Source organism: Argiope bruennichi, chromosome 4, assembly GCF_947563725.1.
Source record: "Argiope bruennichi chromosome 4, qqArgBrue1.1, whole genome shotgun sequence".
Taxonomy (NCBI): Eukaryota; Metazoa; Arthropoda; class Arachnida; order Araneae; family Araneidae; genus Argiope; species Argiope bruennichi.
The window spans coordinates 108,414,728-108,424,136 of record NC_079154.1 but is presented as its reverse complement, the minus strand read 5'-3'; the positions used below and the strand labels follow the sequence as shown (position 1 = coordinate 108,424,136).

At 30.3% G+C, this 9,409-nt stretch overlaps 1 long non-coding RNA gene across 1 annotated transcript; it reads right to left on the bottom strand.

The window, feature by feature from the left end:
* Positions 1 to 598: 598 nt before the first annotated feature.
* LOC129967091 (uncharacterized) lies at positions 599 to 5,379 on the bottom strand. The gene is made up of 4 exons (XR_008784348.1): positions 5,258 to 5,379; positions 3,303 to 3,477; positions 2,193 to 2,310; positions 599 to 832 (listed from the first exon to the last, which is right to left on the bottom strand). It is a non-coding gene; the product is annotated as an uncharacterized LOC129967091 (long non-coding RNA).
* Positions 5,380 to 9,409: the final 4,030 nt, after the last annotated feature.

The following is a 9,409-nucleotide window of genomic DNA, read 5'->3' as shown; positions in this document are numbered from 1 at the left end:
ATTATTTTTCGGAAAGGACTATTTCCAAGATTATTATAACATTTATCCGATATAAAGAGATTTGTTAAGGAGGTCTATTCGTTGATGTCATTCATATGTTATGTATCTAGAATGCTGCGATCATTACCTGGAATATTAGGCGATAATCTTATTGTACTAATTTTCGGTAGAAAAGAAACGACCAATGGAACGAGAGGCATAAAGGATTATGTAGACATTAATTTTAATGCAGATATTAAATTCGGGTATTACAGAAAACATAAGATTAATGTTTTGTTTAAGAGTTTAGCATGATTTATAGTTTGATAAAAAATTTAGAACTTGAATGGAATCAACACTTCGACATGCGATAGTATTACCCTTGAACTGAACATTGAGTAGCTTTAGGTAATTGTCCGTTTCATTCGAAATAATTTAAAATTAAAGGTAAATTATTTAAATTTTTCTATATAAGCATTTAATGAGTTCAAAAATCTTACTCAATTCATATAAGTTCTCCGCACAGTAGTTTAGAAACCTGTATCGGTTTATTTAAAATTAATTTTAGTCAAAATAATTTGACAAATTCTACACACAGAACTGATCACTATAAAGTAAATTCATGTGGTTTTCGAGTTCATCAGATAGTAAACTCCCAAGCAGAGAATACTTTAAGGTGCCGTGCTTATCCAAAATCATGTAAAGGTACTTCATTATTAAAAGTTTTACCATTCAGTTGCCGATTGATAACAGGAATGTGAAAAAGCCATCTAGATGTACGATGCCATGAAGGTTAATGCCAATCAAGACGAACCTTTGGATCATACTCAATGGACGGAGTTAGCAGGGTGTCCTGAAAAAAGCGTTTGATGAATACATTGAATATAATCCAAATTTAATGAGTTATTTTCAAGCATAACTAATGATTATAAGCTATACGCAAAAATTCATGCAAAAGGGGTAAATACTGAAATACTTGCGTTGAAATTAGACGCGGAATTGAATATTGAATTTGTATGTCCCAGAGAAAACTTAATCGTCGAAAAATGTTTATAATTACTAATTATCTTTGTTTCCCGTCTCAGCTGTGTGAAACAAAATCTCCAGATGGAAAATACTAGAAATTAGGAACATAAGGCAAAACATGGGGAAAATGTCCCTTCATCAAGTTTATTGCAATATGACAATGTGGAAAGTATTTAGTCACTATTTGTTTCAGATTCCAAATCAACAGCTTTACTTTTTCCCCCATTACAATTCGGATACATGAGCATTCTTGCATTGCTGTAAGTTAAAAGCCTTCCCAGATAAGTAGAAATCCGGTAACGACTTTCATAAGTTGAAAATTTGTATTTATTCATTGCTTATTCAAAATGATTTGAATTTCCCACTCCTTTTTACAATATATCAATACCAGATAACTTACACAATCCTATTATATGTGGAAATTAATGGATGTCGCTTAAAACTGGAGATTCAACGCATGTTTGCTTTCGATTGATAAATTTTACTGAAATTTTTATGCAGAAAGTTAAGAGTGCCGTTTCACAGACTTTAGGGTTCTACAAGTTAAATCACAAAAGCCATGCATGGAAGATTGCATATGGCTAACCCTTTTATGTTTCCGAAGTGGAAAGAAGCCAACACGGCCGATTTCATTCAAAATCGATTTACGCAGAATCAATATTACTCTATAATTTGACATCAGTCACCTCTCGAACCATTATAAATTAAGAGATTTGTTTAATTTCCTATATTTTGATTTGTAAGAACCACTCTAGTAATGTTAGAATTTGCTAATATACACAGATATTCGAACGAATTACGTAGAACGTAAATTAGAAGTCTTCAGAGCCCATACTGACATACGATACTTTAAAAAAGCCTCATGTAATCGAGGATGCTATAGGCGTTGACACTAGATTGTATCCATAGACGAATAGTCTAACTACAGCTTTAAAGCTTTCTGAAGAAGTCGTCTATTCACTCAGGGCGAAGGAACGATTTGTACGTATGCCACAGGCTTTGCTACTTGCCGATTCAAACCGAATTTAACTCATTTTCGCCTTTTCCCATTAAAAATGTGAGCACAATTAGTGTATCACTTAAGAAATGGACTAGTCTGAAGTTTAATATGTATATTTAGCTTTTTATTTTTTGTCTAGCATATTAGAAATATCGGAAAAGGAAATTTATCAGAGGTAAAAGCTCACCATAGAATCTTTGCACTCCCATGTGTGAATAGAGCATTTGAAAATTCCGAGGATGAAATCGTCAATCCGTCTGTCATTCCTTTTTCGTAAAAACTATTTGAACTCGTGCAGAAATGGCCTATAAAAGAAATTTTATTAAATGCGGACAGAATATAAATTTTATTTTAATGTCAATTGTACAAAAAACTACAGGCAGGTACATTGCAATCACCGAGGTGGGAAATTGGTTTGAAAAATGACAATTAAAATCAAATAAAATTGATTAAATTTGCTTCACTCCAATGCATTTCTTCCCCACTATATTTTAATATTCAGTTTTAATTCAAATATTAATTCATATTTAATTGATGAATTATCACCGAGATTCAAAATTAACTGAATTACCTTGCATCAAGGCATTTGCAGGTTCGTTGAAATCGTACTATCCAAGAGTTTGGTAGGACCGTTTAAAATAGGACGAAGTTGACCCGTGGCATATTTAATTCGCTGATTCTATCTGAACTGAATAGAAGACATGCGTATTACCCGAGAAAATTCAGGCATGTTAAATATGAAATATCAATGCACACTTTCCAAGAACTGATTGTATTTAACTCTTTAATTTAAATATTGATCATAACAATTCAGACGATCATATTTAGCGTATTATTTTGATTAGGATTTTATTCGTTTACATAAAATAACTTCTGCAATAATCATTTAATGAATTTATTTGGCAGTTCCAAGAGAAAAATGCGTTTAGGGATAGAAGTTATTAAAGACGAGTGTTCAGCATAGACTAGCATATCAAGACGCTTCCAGACAGAAGGTAAAAGATAACATTCCGAGTCAAAATTTAAAAGGATGAAGACATTTCTCAAATATAAATTTCTTAAATCGCGAGAAATTTAACCTTTAACGCCAGCTGTCATCAATAATATATTAAATACCTTGTATTCCGGCGATCATTAGACGATTCATATTAAATGTTCGATGACCGCTTGTAGACGACATTAGTTTTAACATGCTTTTAAATCGACTTGCCCAACTCGCTTTAAGTTTAACGTTGTAAAAGCCAAATTTTACCATAGATAAAGAGTTAATATAAAAAATGCATGGTCATTTCCTTACCTTCAAACATTTGCGCCTTCCTCTGGTAGAAGATTATAGAACGTCTTCAGTTTCTCGTTTCCATGATCGGACTGTGTTCGTTATATCCCATTAAGATTGTTGTAGAATGTCATTTGGCACGTGCTCATTTATAATCCATGTAGAGCAGTAGATTGATGCTATTTCTTCAATGACCCTGTAAGAAAATTAGACCAAATTAAAGTTTTCTGCTATTGACTTTCATTTTAATTTCGGGTACTATTGTAGGCTTTGCATTATCGGTATTGCAACTTCAGCTAAAGTTTTCAGATCAATTCCGTGCGAATAGGCTATTAGCATTAAATCTACGATTATCAATGTATTTGCTGAATTTTCACATCAACTACCTTTACGAGTGCAAAATGTGAATACGAATACAACAGGCACATTATCATTTTAGAATATTCCAATATGATAAAAGCTGGTGGAGGATACAAATTAACGTTTTAGAGAAAATGGAATTTAAGAATATAGTCTTCAGCATGTAAAATTTGGACTTCCAGAAGCACTTCGACTGAAAATAAGGCATTCAAGATTAAACTCGTATGCCGTAAGATTTCAAATTTCAAATTTAAGATTTTCAAACATTTCACAATACGATACAAATCGTTTAAGATTACCATTAGTTGACATTAAATTTAACTTAAGTTCGATTATATAATACTCATAATACACGAGTTATACATTAAAATTTTTAAAATGTAACTGTACTCTTGTAATAAGTTGTCAAGGCTAGTTAAATTATTAAGCTTAGTGTTCATAGCAGCGGGTTTATACGAGAACCCACGACTACGAATTGAACTGTTCACCAATTAAATCTAGTCTTCAAGGAGATTGAAGACTTCAGAAGCATAAAATTAAATCGATAATTTAAGTTTCTTTACTAATCTGGTTACGATCACAGTTTATTTTTTATTAGTCGCATATTAAACAGTTGTTTCCCTTATATTGGCTGGGTGACCAAAATTGCTCTAAGATTAGATATCATAACCACTCTGCCCCTGTATCCGCACCAGTACAGAATAGCTAGACACCAGTTACCATTAACTTCAACTCATACGTTTTGCACCCGTTTCAGTATTGCTGTTTCAACTTCAGTTAGAAACTTCTTTGATAGTGAGTACTGTACACAAACGTCTGCTTACACATCCATCTAGCCTGCTTATTCTAAAATTTATCTAGTTTCAACACCGTCTCAAAAAATAGTTAAAAGTCAAAAAGAAAACCAGCTTTCCTTGTTTGTTTTCTATTTTGATATGGCAGTTAAGAGGTTCGGAAGTCCTAAAGTTATTAGATTCAATTCGCGAACTTAACTTCGAATTTAAGAACTCTCCAGAATAACCTGTCACGCACAGTCAATTCTTCGAATCAACGTATTACTTCGTCGCATTAATATCAACCTCCTGTTCATTTAAGTTACCACATTTTGCTTTTTGAAAGAGTTTTTTTGCATATTACTTAACAATGCTAAAAACGACAACATATTGGAGAAACAAGCACTTCATTGTTTTCTCCCAATAACTAATAATTTCTGAAGTCATGCAAATAAGAATGCATTTTATAGATTCGTATTAAAATATGAAAAATTGTTAATCCCTTAACCTCCGAGTTTAAATTCCTAATTCGACGAAGCATCACATTTGGGATAATTATTTTAATTCCTATAATATAAGGGCATTTTAAATTACTAATACTTTTGCTTAGCAACATTTATAAACCGAAATTCAGTACGTCAGTTAGATTCAACATTGCATACAAGAGTGTTAAGAAAGAAGTTGGAGGCCATTTTAAGGATTTCAAATAATTTGTATGTTATAACATGAATGGAATCAATTGGACGAGACAAAGTTTTGCAGAGGTGAAAATTCACTCAACGTACAATTAGAAATAAAAGTCAAAATAAAACTTGTTCCAATGAAAAGTCTAAAAACACTTACCAATAAGAAGTAAGGCCCACGATAACAGGTAAAATGGCCTGACAACAGCAGAAGATCATATAGCAGCTAACTAAACGAAACATCCCTCAAATGTATCGACTAAAGAAACAGAGTAATACCATAAAAAATGAACAACGGGCGATATTAGTCTATTTTAAAGTATCTTGAATATATCATAACCAATCAAAATGATTCTAATCGTTATTTTTTCTGTTCTCTATATGGAATTAATTTGCATAAAACTACTTCTTCATTATTTGTTTCGGCGCCTTGATGCCATGGTGGGTGAAGTCGTACTTCGATAAAAGAAGTTTGCCGATTCAAGATAAATATGTATTAATTTATTTACCCATGCAGGATGTTTTAAATCAAACATCCTCGTGTGATGTGATGTCCTCCGAATCTTATTGTGGTGTCGTTTCTCCTTTTGATCATCATCAAAATGTAGAAATTTGACTCAAAATAGCCCATGTGTGTCAATGCTAGATTGAATAAATATAAATTTTATTAATGCACTACAATAAAAAATAAAAAAAACTTATAGCAGGCTGCACTGACCTTGTCTTACTCATTTCGTCTACCGCTCTTTTTTTTATTTTAGTATACACCGCTATTAATCTTTTTTTTCATTCCGGTGCCAATATTAATAAAATATTAATTTATGAAGAATCGTTTGCTTTAGAAAGTTAACCAAAAATCGAATATTAAAAATTAAATGTAGAAATGTATTTTGTAGGTGGTAAATCCAAAGATCCTTTAAAGTGTAGCGGATTTCGCTGTGATCATTCCAAGAGTTTCAAATTGATATAATAGCACTGTTCAGATTCTCATTTCCATTCATGTTTCCCATTAATAAATGTTTTGTCATTCGAAATGACTAGAAGTTATCTCGCAGATAAGAATTATGTAAAAAATTAGCATACTTTATAGGTAATCATTTCTGTTCCAAACATTATTTATCAATCTTGAATGGTTTTATAACTCTGGAAATTAGTATAACTAAATTTTTATCAAATTTTTGGAGTCATGGAAATTTAAAAACAGAGTTCCAGATATTGAATGAGTTTTAAAACACTTTAAAGCACTTATCTACTGGAAATGGATATTTTTGCGTGGAACTCGCATGTCGAAAATTTTCAGGTTTAATTCTTGAGATGCCTTGCAGCAGTAACTTTTATATTATATGATTATGATTTGTATTTCATATTCTTAAAGTTCCTGTTAGGAATTAGCGTACACAAATGCTAACAAAAAATTCCAACGTGGACTGAAATTTTAAAAAAAATGCCCCGGCAGAAAATGTACCGTTTGCTTTTTAAAATAATCCTAAGAATATGATTTAGTTTACCCACTGTTATATGATAAGCCATTGTGGGAAATAAATTTGGGTTTATGCGCTCCTCTATATTTTCAGATATACCATGCAAAAACAGGTATTTTAAATGTTCCTATTGCCTTATGTGAAGTTTTAAAGTGAATGCTTTAAAAGCTACGCTTTGTCGTTTTTAAATATCTAATTTAAGCCTTATATATATCAGCTGAAGATTTTTTTCTATATTTTGAGCACAAAAAAAATATCGATATTTTTAGTAAAACAATAAACAATTATATGTAAAATTGTATATGTTATATGTATTTTTTTAAAAGTTGCATAATGTTTATAATTTTTTAAAAACTTTTTTATTTTATTTTAATCTGTATCTTATGTCTATATATAAAAATGCCTTATTTGTTAGATTGTAACTTATATATATAATTATATTCATTGTTTTTAATTATTTAAGAAATGTTTTTAAATTAATTCTGATTCTGAGCACTGGACCCGGCTCATTAAGCTGCGCTAACTGCAAACAATTAGGAATCATTTCAGCCTCTGATACATTTATTTATTTTCATTAAAATTTAACATTTTAACGAGGTCAGATAAAAAGTTTAATACAAATTTAATACCTTATAAATTCCATTTTCCAAAGTCTGCTCGTAAAGAAATATTGATTCAGTAATTTTTTTACGTAATCAATGTTTGTATTTAGGTATAATCTTCCAACTTATCAAATAAATTCTCCCGAACAAATGTTTAGTTCTTTTTAACAGTCTTTATCATTTTTTTTGCATCTATTACTAAATTAAATCATTGGCAAAGTTTTCTCGCTTTGAAAGCGAATTTGCATTAATATATATATATATATATATATATATATATATATATATATATATATATATATATATATATATATATATATATATATATATTTGATTAGAAAAGGGCGAAAAATAAGCTGAAATATACGAAACTCATTAAATAATGTTTATATTAAATTTCAGTAAAATTTAATAAAATAAAAAAGTGATGAAATAAAAAATATAAGTAAATTGAATTTATCAAAATGCAATTGAATATATATATATATATATATGTGTGTGTGTGTGTGTGTGTGTGTGTGTGTGTGTGTGTGTGTGTGTGTGTGTGTGTGTGTGTGTGTGTGTGTGTGTTTGTAAATTAATGCAAAAATGTTGTTACTAAAATCTTCTGTATTAAATAAATTATTTATTTTATGGATGTTTTTCCAGATTTATATCAGGCAAAATAATGTAAAAAAGTGACACAATATATATGAAACTTGAGATACAATTTCAACTTTATAAATAAGTGCCTGCCTCTTTTTCATTATTTAGATAATAATAATTTTAAAGACTTGTTGTTAGAAGTGCGTCTTATTCTTTATACATATTATTACAATTTATTAAAAAAACATTATTAAAAGTTTCCATTTGTTTTCCTTATATTTCATCAACCAAGATTATAAAATTGGTTCGCTTTATTATACGAACCAGTAGCAGTGAGACAGTTATCTGACAGCTGTAACGAGTCAACTGGTTTGAGATTAAATTTCCAGTGGCATATTCAAATCATTGATGAAATTTATTGTTTATCATCATCAAGCTGTCCTAATATCTTTGTTTTAGTTGAAGAACTTTAATTCTCTGCGGTCGGTGTCCGTCCCTCAATGGCAAGTGACCACTCAGAATTAATTACCAGTTAAATACAAAAACGCACATGGCAAGCAACTGACCTGAATATTTTATTATGGTCAAGGTGGAAAACACTGAAGATTTTCAACGCTCGGAGCCGATCTAAAGAGAGATTTTTGGAAAGCAATTTAGTACGTTTCAGCCAGTTTTGAGACAATAATCGAAGAATGGCATTCTGTGCTCCAGGCGTTATTAAAAAAACTCCTTGGAACGACTTTTTCCTTTACAGCAGGGTAAAGCTTTAAACAAATTATTCTCACCCTTTAGATCTTAAAAAATGTATGTGGAATTTGGAAATTTACATTTATTGGCACTGACTCTGAATTATTCATGTGAATTGTATTTAACAGGAAAAAAGAATCTTTTTGTATAATGAAACAATATACATGTGTAACATGTATTGTCATTATTTTTGAAGACGTAAAACGACTCGTGTATAACTCGACCATTGCTTTAATTCGTTCTTCTAAAGGAATTTCATACAAGGATCCACTCGATTCAAATCGATTTGTGTACAATTGACCTTCCATATCTGTTTCTAATCATAAAAGGCTTTTCATTTCCATAATGAAAAATACTTTTATTCACATTTTCATAAAATGACGTAAAAAATTCGTTTAAAATAAAATGATTGATCATCTTAAATCTCTCATTGTATGATTGTAAGTAAGGTGACCAATCCATAGGCCAAGTAACTGATTTCTAAACTATTAGGTATAAGAGTCTGGTTGTAAAGATGTTTTAAATGGTGTTCACAGTTATATATTCTTCTGTAGTTCACTTATCCTTTTAAACATTATTTATTTTTTATACTATTTCCATATATAAATTTATAAATTTTGCAATACATAGTATATAGGGCTAAAATATTTATAGCAGTCTGACAATTTAAAAAAAAATAATTAATCTCTTTTGTTATCCAAGTTGAGCGGGAAACGAAGCTTTCATTACAAATATTTGGGACGTTTCTTCATCAGTATCAGTATTATTGATGGTCATTTCAATGACTTGCTGAAAAAGAATCATTCAATCAATTGTTCCCTCTAGACGGTCATTACTTTGCATAAAATAAAGAAATTCAAGGTTTCGTACTTCAACTAGTTTTTATGACAGAAGTGT